General features: G+C 40.1%; 1 pseudogene; it reads left to right on the top strand.

The window, feature by feature from the left end:
• Positions 1-6,399: 6,399 nt before the first annotated feature.
• The window catches only part of LOC102765667, a 169,727-nt pseudogene continuing 165,319 nt past the window's right edge, over positions 6,400-10,807 (top strand).

Genomic DNA, 10,807 nt, shown 5'->3' with positions numbered 1-10,807 from the left:
GCTGATGCCTGAACGGTATGTGGAATGAAGTGGGCGGGCATCGGGAGGCCACTATGGCACGGGGCAAGCACTATGGGCAGTCTATCTGAAGTGTACCTGGCGTATAAGACGACCCCCCACTTGGAGGCATATTTTTCAGGGTCAAAAAATCGTCTTATACGCCGGCAAATACAGTAGTAAAAATAAAAATTTTCACCTTGAGGGCCTGAAGAATACTGACATTTAATCAAACAGAGTTGACACTATTTCCAAAGAGCAGTACTTTTTCAACCAGTGTGCTTGTAGTGGCCACACTAGTGTGCCTCAATAATTTTTGCGATATGCAATAACTGACTATTTAGCCAGCAGCACTGACCTCTTTTCTCTTAGATTGTCAAATTAAAAAAAAAAAATGACAACCAACACAATAGCCAGCTGGTGTGAAAAATCAAAAGTATACCTACTTTTTGTCAGAGTGGCAAAAATATAATATATTTTTTGGTGTGCCACAGAATTTTAGTAATTAGTTTATGTGTGCCGTGAGATGAAAAAGATTGAAAATCGCTGCCACAGAGGCAGTTGCTACTTTAAGAGATTGTCTTAGTCTATTCAGCCTGCTACAACAAAACACACAGACTGAGAAGCTTATAAACAACAGAAGGTTATTTCTCACGCTTCTAGAGGCTGGAAGTCCAAAGTGCCAGCATGGTCAGCTGAGGGCGCTCTTTCAGGCCGCAGCCTTGCCCTCATATCCTCATGAGTCAGGAGAGGCGAGGGCTGTCTCCGGAGCTCTCTTGCAGAGACACTAATCTTATTTATGAATGCTCTGCGCTCATGACCTAGTCACCTTTCAAAGGCTTCACTTCCTAAAGGTCACTGCATTGGGCTTTAGCATAGGAATTTTGAAGGACATAAATATTTGGGCCATAGCAGAGATATTGACATTTTCCAAATGAAATACTAAGAAAAAGTCTCTAATTGGTACTAACTTTTTTATACCTGAGCCCAAAAAATGTTCAGACTTCATTGCACTTTTTGTCTGCAATTCCTCTTTTTGTATATTCATGAAGAAATATATCCATATGTTAGAAATTCTCCTAGATAACTTACATCAACTTTTTCTAACTACTCTGATGTGGCTAGTATGACAAAGTGTATTTGACGAGGTAATAGAGGAGTCTGTGCTGTTGCTCCCCTATTATAGCTAAAATCACAACTGCATGAAACTAGAGAAAAACATTCCAGCAAGATGTGGATAAGTATTTCTGGATATCATAGAACTAGTGAAAAAATTATAGCTGCTGGTTTGCTGGGGCTGTGTTTCTTCAGCATGACAAAATGTAAAACCTGGGTATATTATATACAATGTATATTTTTGTAGTTCATAAATTAACTTCAAAGATTTTAAATACTGAATTAACATCACAGTACACCACCAAATGGTCCTTCAACCAAGTGCTATATCATAAGCAACATTATTCTTACAAGTCTTTTCTGCCATCAGCTATCTGGCATAGATTTAAGTAGTCCAAAGATCAGGAATTCACTCCCCTCCCCTCCGTCCCTCCCCTCCCTCCCCTCCCTTCCGCTCTTTCCTCTCCTTCCCATTCTTGTTTTCTTTTTAAGAATTACCTCTTTGTATTACTCCAGAAAAATCAACAAATTAACTCATAGAACTTAAAATAGTAGCAGGATATGTGATGTAGAAAAATGTCTTAATCTGGAAAGTCAAGAGATGTAGTTTCTAATCACATTTTCCCAGCTGGATTACTTGCATAGCACTAGGAAAATCAATCCTTCTAGTTTTCAAGCTTCCTCTACAAAACAAAGTGGTTGCACTAAATAATAAATACAAAAATATTTTGTAATTGTCACATATCCATGATCAATGACTGTTAGATGTTTACAGCAAGAATCATAGAGGTGAAGCAGTGGTCATTTAATTTACCATAGTGAACAATCATGTTTGTGCTTATATTAGGATCTGAGTGTGGATGAATCATAAATAAATAAAAATTGAGACTGTTGAACAAAGTCATTTCTGCTCTTCTGCTTCCATTTTCTTCTCTAACTATGCATTATATGATCATGTGAATTATGATTAATTTATTAATAATAGTCCATGTATTATACTATGCTACAATACATGGAAACATAACCTCTAAATAGATTTTTTTAATAGCAAGGTAAATATAATAAAATTCACAAACTAAAGTTTGAATGACATCACTTCTGTAATGTAGAAATTTCCTTCTAAGGAAAACTTTGGAATTTGTAGTAAGATGCAGTGGTTTTACCATTACAGTCCAAAGTTTGCTGACTAAAACTCTCCCACAGCACTTCCTGACTCAGAAAAGAATAAACAGTTTATGAACTGATCACTGCTGAAGTAACGATCTTCATTAGCACAATTTTCATCTGACTCTTGATTGACCCTGGAGCTCTAATTACCTTAAGTTTAAGTATAATTGTGACCATCTGGCAAAAGAAGAACACATGAAACTGGGTGAATTTTCAAAGTCAGCTATGTAGAAACAGAGTCTTAGAGGTCACTAAACTAATACGTAAATACATAATGATTTTCACCCCCAGAAATAGAGGTTATTCTCGCCCTCAAAATAATTACTCTCATTTTAACTTCATAAGCATGCATTGTTATTGCTGTGTTAGTCACCCTGATTTCAAGTCTCACATTTCCTTCTATTTTATAATCCTTATTATCCTATTTTTGTTGATCTCATTTAAGAATGTTCCTATCTTCTTAATGCAGACACAATTGACCTTGCCCACAACAATCCTGTTTTTATATAAAATTTCAAGTTGGTGAAGGCATACATAAAAGGAAAAATGCTTCAAGCAATAAATGATACTCAGTTTATATTCTCCAACATCAGCATGTCTAAGTGTTCTTTATCCCAATAAGCATTGAGCAATGCTTACCCTTTTGAAAACAGTTTCAGTTTCTCTAAAATCCATACTGCTAACCACTCTTTCGTAGGTAGAATTCAAGTAAATAATATAAAGAAATAAAGGCTTTGCAATAGACTTTATATATGTGTATGTGATTATGCAATGCAATCCCAAATTATTTAAGGTTCTAGGGGTTGAGGACTATTGTGAAAATAATTGAATGAGGAAACCTATCCCAATGATTTTCATTTCCATTTTATGTTTTAACTAGAGGCCTGGTGCATGAATTTGTGCACATGTGGGGTCCCTAGGCCTGGCTGGTGATCAGGGCTGATTGGGGCCTGCTGGCCAGAGGTAGGAATAGGGAGGAGGGACCACAGGAGATTGGCTGGCTGGGGAGAGGGATGGAATGTGGGAGGTTGGCTGCTGGCCTGAGGAGGGAGCCGGCCCTCAGCCCCCCTGAGAAAGGGGCTGTGTATGCCACCACCCACCCCTGGTTTCCCGTCCTAGCATGGAGCCCAAAGTTCCCGGCAGGGTCAGGAGAGGAGGCGACAGTAGCCGGACCAGACATAGAAGGAATAGATGCCAGATGCCAATGCTGCGTTGGAGCCCCGCCACCGTGTGGTTCCCTACCTCCACCCTTCTCCTTCCCTGGCCACTATGCCGCCACCACAGTGGGAAGGTGGTAGGATGATTGGGGCCTGCTGGCTGGGGAGAGGGATAGGGTGTGGGAGGTTGGCCACTGGCCAGAGGAGGGAGCCTGCCTTCGGCCCCCCAGGAAAGGAGCCATGTCCACTGCCACCTGCCCCTGGTTCCCTGTCCCAGCCCGGGGCCTGAAGGCCCTGGTGGGGTCGGGAGAGGAGGTGATGGTCACTGGGCTGGTGTGGTTCCCCACCTCCACCCCCTCCTCCTTGCCTCTCATAGTGACTGGTTGACTGGTCATTCTGGTCATTCTGGTTATTCAGTAGTAATGGTCACTTAGGCTTTTATATTTATTGATGTAAAGTGTATTTGCAGAACTATTCTATATATTTTAATTCTCTTCTTTGCTATTTAATATTAATGTTTGGTCATGAATAATATTTATTATGAGAAATTTGGATTTAGTAATGGAATTATTTATTGAAAGCCAAAGAAAGTATTTGATTTAGATCAAGCAAATAGAATCTTCTTAACTTGAAACTCCAACCTCATTTAATTTTGACATTAAAACATGCAAGTATCTGATTGAAAGTTCCAAATACATTTGTCAACAATCTATTCATGTGTACATTTTAACCAAACTATGACTCCATTCTCTCCCAGATCTGTAGCTCAAACACTTAAACCAATTCTCTAGCAAAACACTTGACAGCAAAATAAGACAAAATATAGAACATTATAAAATTGAAGGGCACATGCATTTTGAGATAAACAAAAGTGTAAAGAATGATCACACACCTATAACTGTGCTCAGAGCAGATGGGGTAGCAGATTGTTGACTAAACTAATGAAGAAGATTGATGCAATGTCAATCAGTATGAATGATGATCACCTGTCTATAATGATGCTCCATGTAATACAAATATATTCCACAATGTTCCTGTCATGCTCAGCACCATGGTAAAAACATAAAATAGAAAGACATCTGAGCATTGTGTGAATTATAATGTTACAGAGTTCACTCTTAAATTCTTTTCTTATTGAAGAATAAAGTTTATTTAAGTCTGAGTTCATTTCATTTACTAGCTTACCTACATATACTCATAATACCTGTCAAAACAATGGTGTTGGCCCTCTGTGGTTCTCACAGTAAGCTTTTTTATTAAAAAATCATATGAAATAGATGCACATATCATAGGAATACAAAGATAAAGAAGATACATCTCTTACTTAATAATTATCATACAGGGAGATTCTTAAGTTTTAATAGCTTAAAGAGGAAGGATTCCAAGTACAAGTCATAAAATATTATATTTTATTCAGACCTTATATTGAGTATTTAGATTTTTGCAAGATTAAAAAAGGATGTTTTAATAAACATTGCATTTTGAGTTCTATCTTGAATAGATTTTTTAAAGCAGTGATGTTTTATATTAAACTATAATTTTTATTTTCCTCAAATTTTCTATTATGAATTCTTCCTGTAATGCATTTAAACATCTTAAATTATTTAAAGTGAGGATATTTTATACAGTACTAGAGGGCTGGTGCACAAAATTCATGCATGGATAGGGTCCCAGGGCCTGGCCGGTGATCAGAGCCAATCTGCGGGGTGACCGGGGGGGCCCCAGCTGTCACCCACCTTGGCTGGCCTGGTGCCTGTGGGCTGGGGGAAGCTCCTACATTGAGCATCTGCCCCCTAGTGGTCAGTGTGTATCAGAGCAACCAGTTGTTCTGCCATTTGGTCAATTTGCATATTAGGCTTTTATTATATAGAATAATAAATGTTACTAATTCAGATTTACTCATTTTTTCTCTCTAAATGTAGAGTATCTAGTCACTAGTCTTTATAATATACTGGGGGCCTGGTGCACGGAATTTGTGCATGTGGGGGGTCCCCTCAGCCCAGCCTGCACCCTCTCCAATCTGGGACCCCTTGGGAGATGGATGTCCAACTGCCGGTTTAGGCCTGATCAGGATAAGGCCTGGTTGCCCAAAACTGCCTACCCCCTGCCAGGCTGGTCACCCCCAACTGCCTACCTGCCAGCCTGGTCATCCTTCACTGACGCCCTCTGCTGGCTTGGTCACTCTTAACTGCACCCCCCTGCCAACATGGTCACCTCCAACTTTCCTCCTGCCGGCCTGGTTGTCCCTCACTGCCCTCTCTGCCAGCCTGGTTGCCCCCAACTTCCCCCACTGCTGGCCTGGGTGCCCCCAACTCCTCCCCCATTGCTGGCCTGGTCACTCCTCACTGCTCCCCTCTGCCAGCCTGGTCGCCCCACGCAGCCTACTTGTTCAGTCGTTTGGTCGTCCCTCACTAACCCCCCTGCCAGCCTTGTTGCCCTACTAGCCTGTTCAGTCGTCCATTCGGTTGCAATGGCCCCTGGCTCTTTATATATATAGATGCTAAAATTTGTTGTTTAGTTAGTGTTATAAAGCACCCTATTAGTCCTATATTTACAGTGCCTTCATGTAAACATTTTGGGGATGAATGAGACACTTCAGTCAATTTTTTCATTTTCTACCTATAATGTTCTTTTGAAATAATGACTTTTTTTTTTAAGGGATTTGTTTTCCTGCTGGATTTATTTCACAATGATTTGCTTTCTGATTTAACACTTAGGATAAAAATTAGAAGAATGGTAAGATGGCAGCTTGGTAATTTATTATGATTCCACATCCCTTCAACTCTGTAATTTCTAAAATTTAAAGAAAGCTGAAAATAGAAGGAATCTCAGTACATTTTTTGTTTGTTTAAAGTCTGTATTTTTTAAGTTAAGATTGAACACTAAGAAGAGGTGTTTTTTTATTTTATAATTTGTTTATTTAATTTATTTGAGGTGATTTCTATAATAATAAAAGCGTAAAATGCTAAATAGACCGGACGTCCTACTGGATGACCTTCAGGATGAAGCCGGGGTGCGAGGGAAGCCTGCGTCCAAGGTGCTGGAGGGAAGCCGGTGCCAGCAGCCGGGGGAAGGAAGGCCTACTCTTGCATGAATTTCATGCATCGGGGCGGTAGTTGGTTAATAGTCTACATTATAAAAACCCACTGGCCTTAATGCCGTAACAATGAAAGTCCGGTCACTAGGAGACTGCGTGCGTGGAGAGGCACATGCGGGTGGATGGGGCTTCATGCATAGCAAGGCACCCACGGGTGGGCAGGGACTTGACTCTGGGTCCCACGGTGTGGCAGGACTTGACTCTCGTTCTAGCGGTGCAGCAGGACTTGGGTGAGTCCCATGGCACCAGCAGGACTCAGGTTAGTCCCGTGGCACAGCTGGGTCTGGGGTCCTAGGTCTCACACAATTTCCCATGATTCTGGGTCTCACGCCATTTCATGCACTGGGTCACTAGTATTATATAGGTTTCAGGTGTACAATTTTGTAAAACATCATCTGTATATTGTGTTATGTGTCTACTACCCCAAGTCAAATCTACTTCCATCACCATTTATTCCCCCCTTTACCTTCTTCTACATCTTACCTCCCTTTCCCTCTGGTAATCACCATACTGTTGTCTCTGTCTATGAGATTTTTTTTTCTTAATCCCTTTGAACACACAGTGGCAGATTAAAATTACCACACTGTTGCTAGTGTCTATGAGGTTTTTTGTGTGTTTTTTTTGCTTAACCCCTCCACCTTTATCACCCAGCCCCCTTACCATCCTTCTTCCCTTTGACAGCTGTCAATAATTCTCTGTATCTATGAGTCTGTTTCTATTTTGTCTGATAGTTTATTTTGTTCATTATATTCCATGTATAAGTGAAATCATATGGTTCTTTTCAGGAATGGAATTCCTGGGTCATAAGGAAATTCCATTTTTAATTTTTTGAGGTAATTCTGTACTGTGATACACAGTCACTGCACTAATCTTCATTCCCACCAACAATGCACCAGGGTTCCCTTTTCTCCACATCCTCATCCACACTTGTTTGTTGATTTATTAATGAGAGATATTTTGACAGGTGTAAAGTGATATGCTATTGTGGTTTTAATGTGCACCTTTCTAATGATTAGTGATGAGCATCTTTTCATATATTTATTGGCCATCTGTATGTTTATTTAAGTCCTTTGTAAATTGTTTAATTGGATTGTTTATTTTGTTGATGTTGAGTTGTATAAGTTCTTTATAAATTTTAGATATTAACCCCTTATGAGATGTACCTTTGGTAAATATGTTCTCCCACTCAGTGAGTTGTCTTTTCATTTTGTTGATGGTTTCCCTTGCTGTGCAAAACTTTTTAGTTTAATGTAGTGGGGTAACCTGAGATATATTTTAGAGATTTTGTATTCACTAACTTTTTAAAGTATCTAAAAAATATCTCAGGTTTCCCCACTAAGATAGTAACATTAGTGGTTTCCCTTTTATCACTTAATTTTCAACTATCTTTTATCTTACTAACATTATTGATTATACTTTATACTGAAAAAGTAAAGTAAGAGATAATTTTATAAATAAAAACAGGCCAGAAAGACTGCAAGGAAACAATGTTAGAAAAATATACATCAAAATTTAGCAGGTATAGCAATGTTAATATCAATTATATTAATACTAGAAGCCCACTGCATGAAAATTCATGCACTGGAGGGGGGTTGTTCCCTCAACCTGGCCTGCCCCCTCTCACAGTCTGGGAGACCTCAAAGGTGGGAGGCAACCCAGCCATCAGGGGAAGGTGATGCCCCATTACACCTCTGCTGCTGCCACTGGCGGCAGCGCAAGCCTTGGCCAGCCCTGGTTACCTGAGCCTCGGGCAGCCCTGGGGAGCTGGGCAGCCACCATCCAAGGCTTGCCTGCACCTCAGGCATTGGCTGGGCAGCTACTATCTGATGCTTGCCTGTGCCTCAGGCTGGCCTGGGCGGTTGGGGAGCTGAGGGGACTGGGGTTCTCTGGAGGCAGGCGCACGGAGCAGCCAGGCCAGCCAGGTGCAGGCCTGGCCTTGCCCTGCACCTGCCACCCCGGTGGGGCTGAGGGGACTGGGCGCTACCATCTTGTGGCTATGGGCGCTGTCATCTTTGAGGGCATGGCAGTCAAATAGCATATTTCCTCCTTATTGGGTATGGGCACTGCCATTGAGGGTCAATAAGCATATTCCCTCTTTATTAGATAGGATTTAGAGCAAAACCATGTCAAAGTCATGGAAAATCTAGGTAAATATATAACAACAAATATATTAACCACAAAAACCTATTGAAAATTAATACAAATAATTACCTGCAAATATTTTTTTAAAAGCAGTAGAAAAAATTGAAAGAAAAATTAAACAAAAGATGTTGATGAAAACACATATTTATTAGTAAAATAGATGTAAAAGCAATTAATTTTTAGTGCTTGTATTTTGAAAATGTAATAAATTACACAAATGTCTAGTGATAATAGTCACAGGAATAAAAAGAGAAAAATACAAATAAAATTAGGACTGAAAAAAACCACCTGTTATACAATAGAAATGAAAATATATGTGAAATGATAAGCAGAACTAATTTATGCCAATAAATTAATAAACCTAATTACAAAAATTTTCCAGAAAAATATGAATTACCAAATATGACTTATGAAGGCATAGCAAGCTTAAATATAATATAAACACAATGTAAAGACATTGAACTTTTCTGATCTGCAGATTTATTTTACATATATATTTATGAATAAGTGTTTAAAACCATATGTTTTCACTAACTTTATATCTAAATATTAGATTCTACCCCTGGTTGAGGGTGGCTCAGTTGATTGGAGCATTGTCCCAGACACCAAAAAGTTGTGGGTTTGATTCCGTCAGGGTACATACGTAGGTTTCAGGTTGTATTCCCAGTTGAGGATGAATATGGGAAGCAACTTTTTGAAGATATAAATCTCTCTCTCTAAAATCAATGAAGCATACCCTTGGGTGAAGGTTAAATAAATAAATAGAAAATAAGTATTAGATTCTAATATGTAGTATTTTAATTGTTATGCTATTCTAGGAGTTAGTAATTCTAAGAAAATAAATGAACTGATTTTCAATTTTACCCAAAGACCTAGTCTGTAATAGCAATTTTTACCCTTTTGAAACATTATTAAAAAGTGTTTTGTTTTGATAGTTTCAAGATTAGAGGCATAAATAAATGAAACAAAATTTGGGTCACAGAGACATCCCTAGGCAAAGAAATAAATTTAATAATAGGTAAATTTGGCTTTTAGGTTTAGCAAGAAAATGATTGATTATTTAATAATAAGTACAATTTCTACATTTAATTATGCAATTGGGAAACAAAAGCTAAATCTCTATTCAAAGCGTTACATAATAGTAATCTTCACATGGATTAAAGATGCACACATAAAAAGCATAAAATGTAGAAGAAAACAAGTGGTTTTATGTTTTAATCTTGGAATGTGAAAAGTTTTCTTAAAATAGACACTAAAGCTATATATTTTTTCAATTATGAGATTTTATAACTTTTAATGTGGAAATTTAAACTGGTAGGTTAGCTTGCTGCTGGGGTCTGGCCAATGGGGACTGAGCAGGATGGGCTGGACATACCCTGGAGCTCTCCACAGCCCTCCCCTACTGGCCAACCTCTCATGTCCCTCCCCAACCCCGATCATGCACCAATGGGGTCCCTCAGCCTGGCTTGCACCCTCTTGCAATCCAGGACCCCTCTGGGGATATTGGAGAGCTGGTTTTGTCCCAATGGCTGAAAGATTGGTCACTGTGACATTCACTGCCCACCAGGGGGCAGACGCTCAACACAGGAACTGTCTCCTGGTGGTCAGCGCACTCCCACAGGGGGAGTGCCACTCAGCCAAAAGCAGGTTCAAGGCTGGTGAACACAGCAGCAGAGGCGGGAGCCTCTCCCACCTCCACTGCAGAGTGAAGGATGTCCTACTGATGGTTTAAGCCTGCTACCTGGGGGCAGAGGGAGCAGGCCTAAGCTGTTAATCGGACAGCCCCCAATGGATCCTGGACTGTGAGAGGGTGCAGGCCAGGCTGAGGAACCCCTCTGAGTGCACAAGTTTCATGCACAGGTACTCATGCACAGGTACGCTAGTACATATAACCTCCACTGCAGAGTGAAGGATGTCCTACTGATTGTTTAAGCCTGCTACCTGGGGGCAGAGGGAGCAGGCCTAAGCTGTTAATCGGACAGCCCCCAATGGATCCTGGACTGTGAGAGGGTGCAGGCCAGGCTGAGGGACCCCTCTGAGTGCACAAGTTTCGCGCACAGGTACTCATGCACAAGTACGCTAGTACACATATAAAGATTTATATCCCGAGAAACTAAGATGGCAGCATGGG

Source organism: Myotis davidii, unplaced genomic scaffold (assembly GCF_000327345.1).
Source record: "Myotis davidii unplaced genomic scaffold, ASM32734v1 scaffold409, whole genome shotgun sequence".
Classification (NCBI taxonomy): Eukaryota; Metazoa; Chordata; class Mammalia; order Chiroptera; family Vespertilionidae; genus Myotis; species Myotis davidii.
This window is presented reverse-complemented; position numbering and strand designations above follow the sequence as displayed.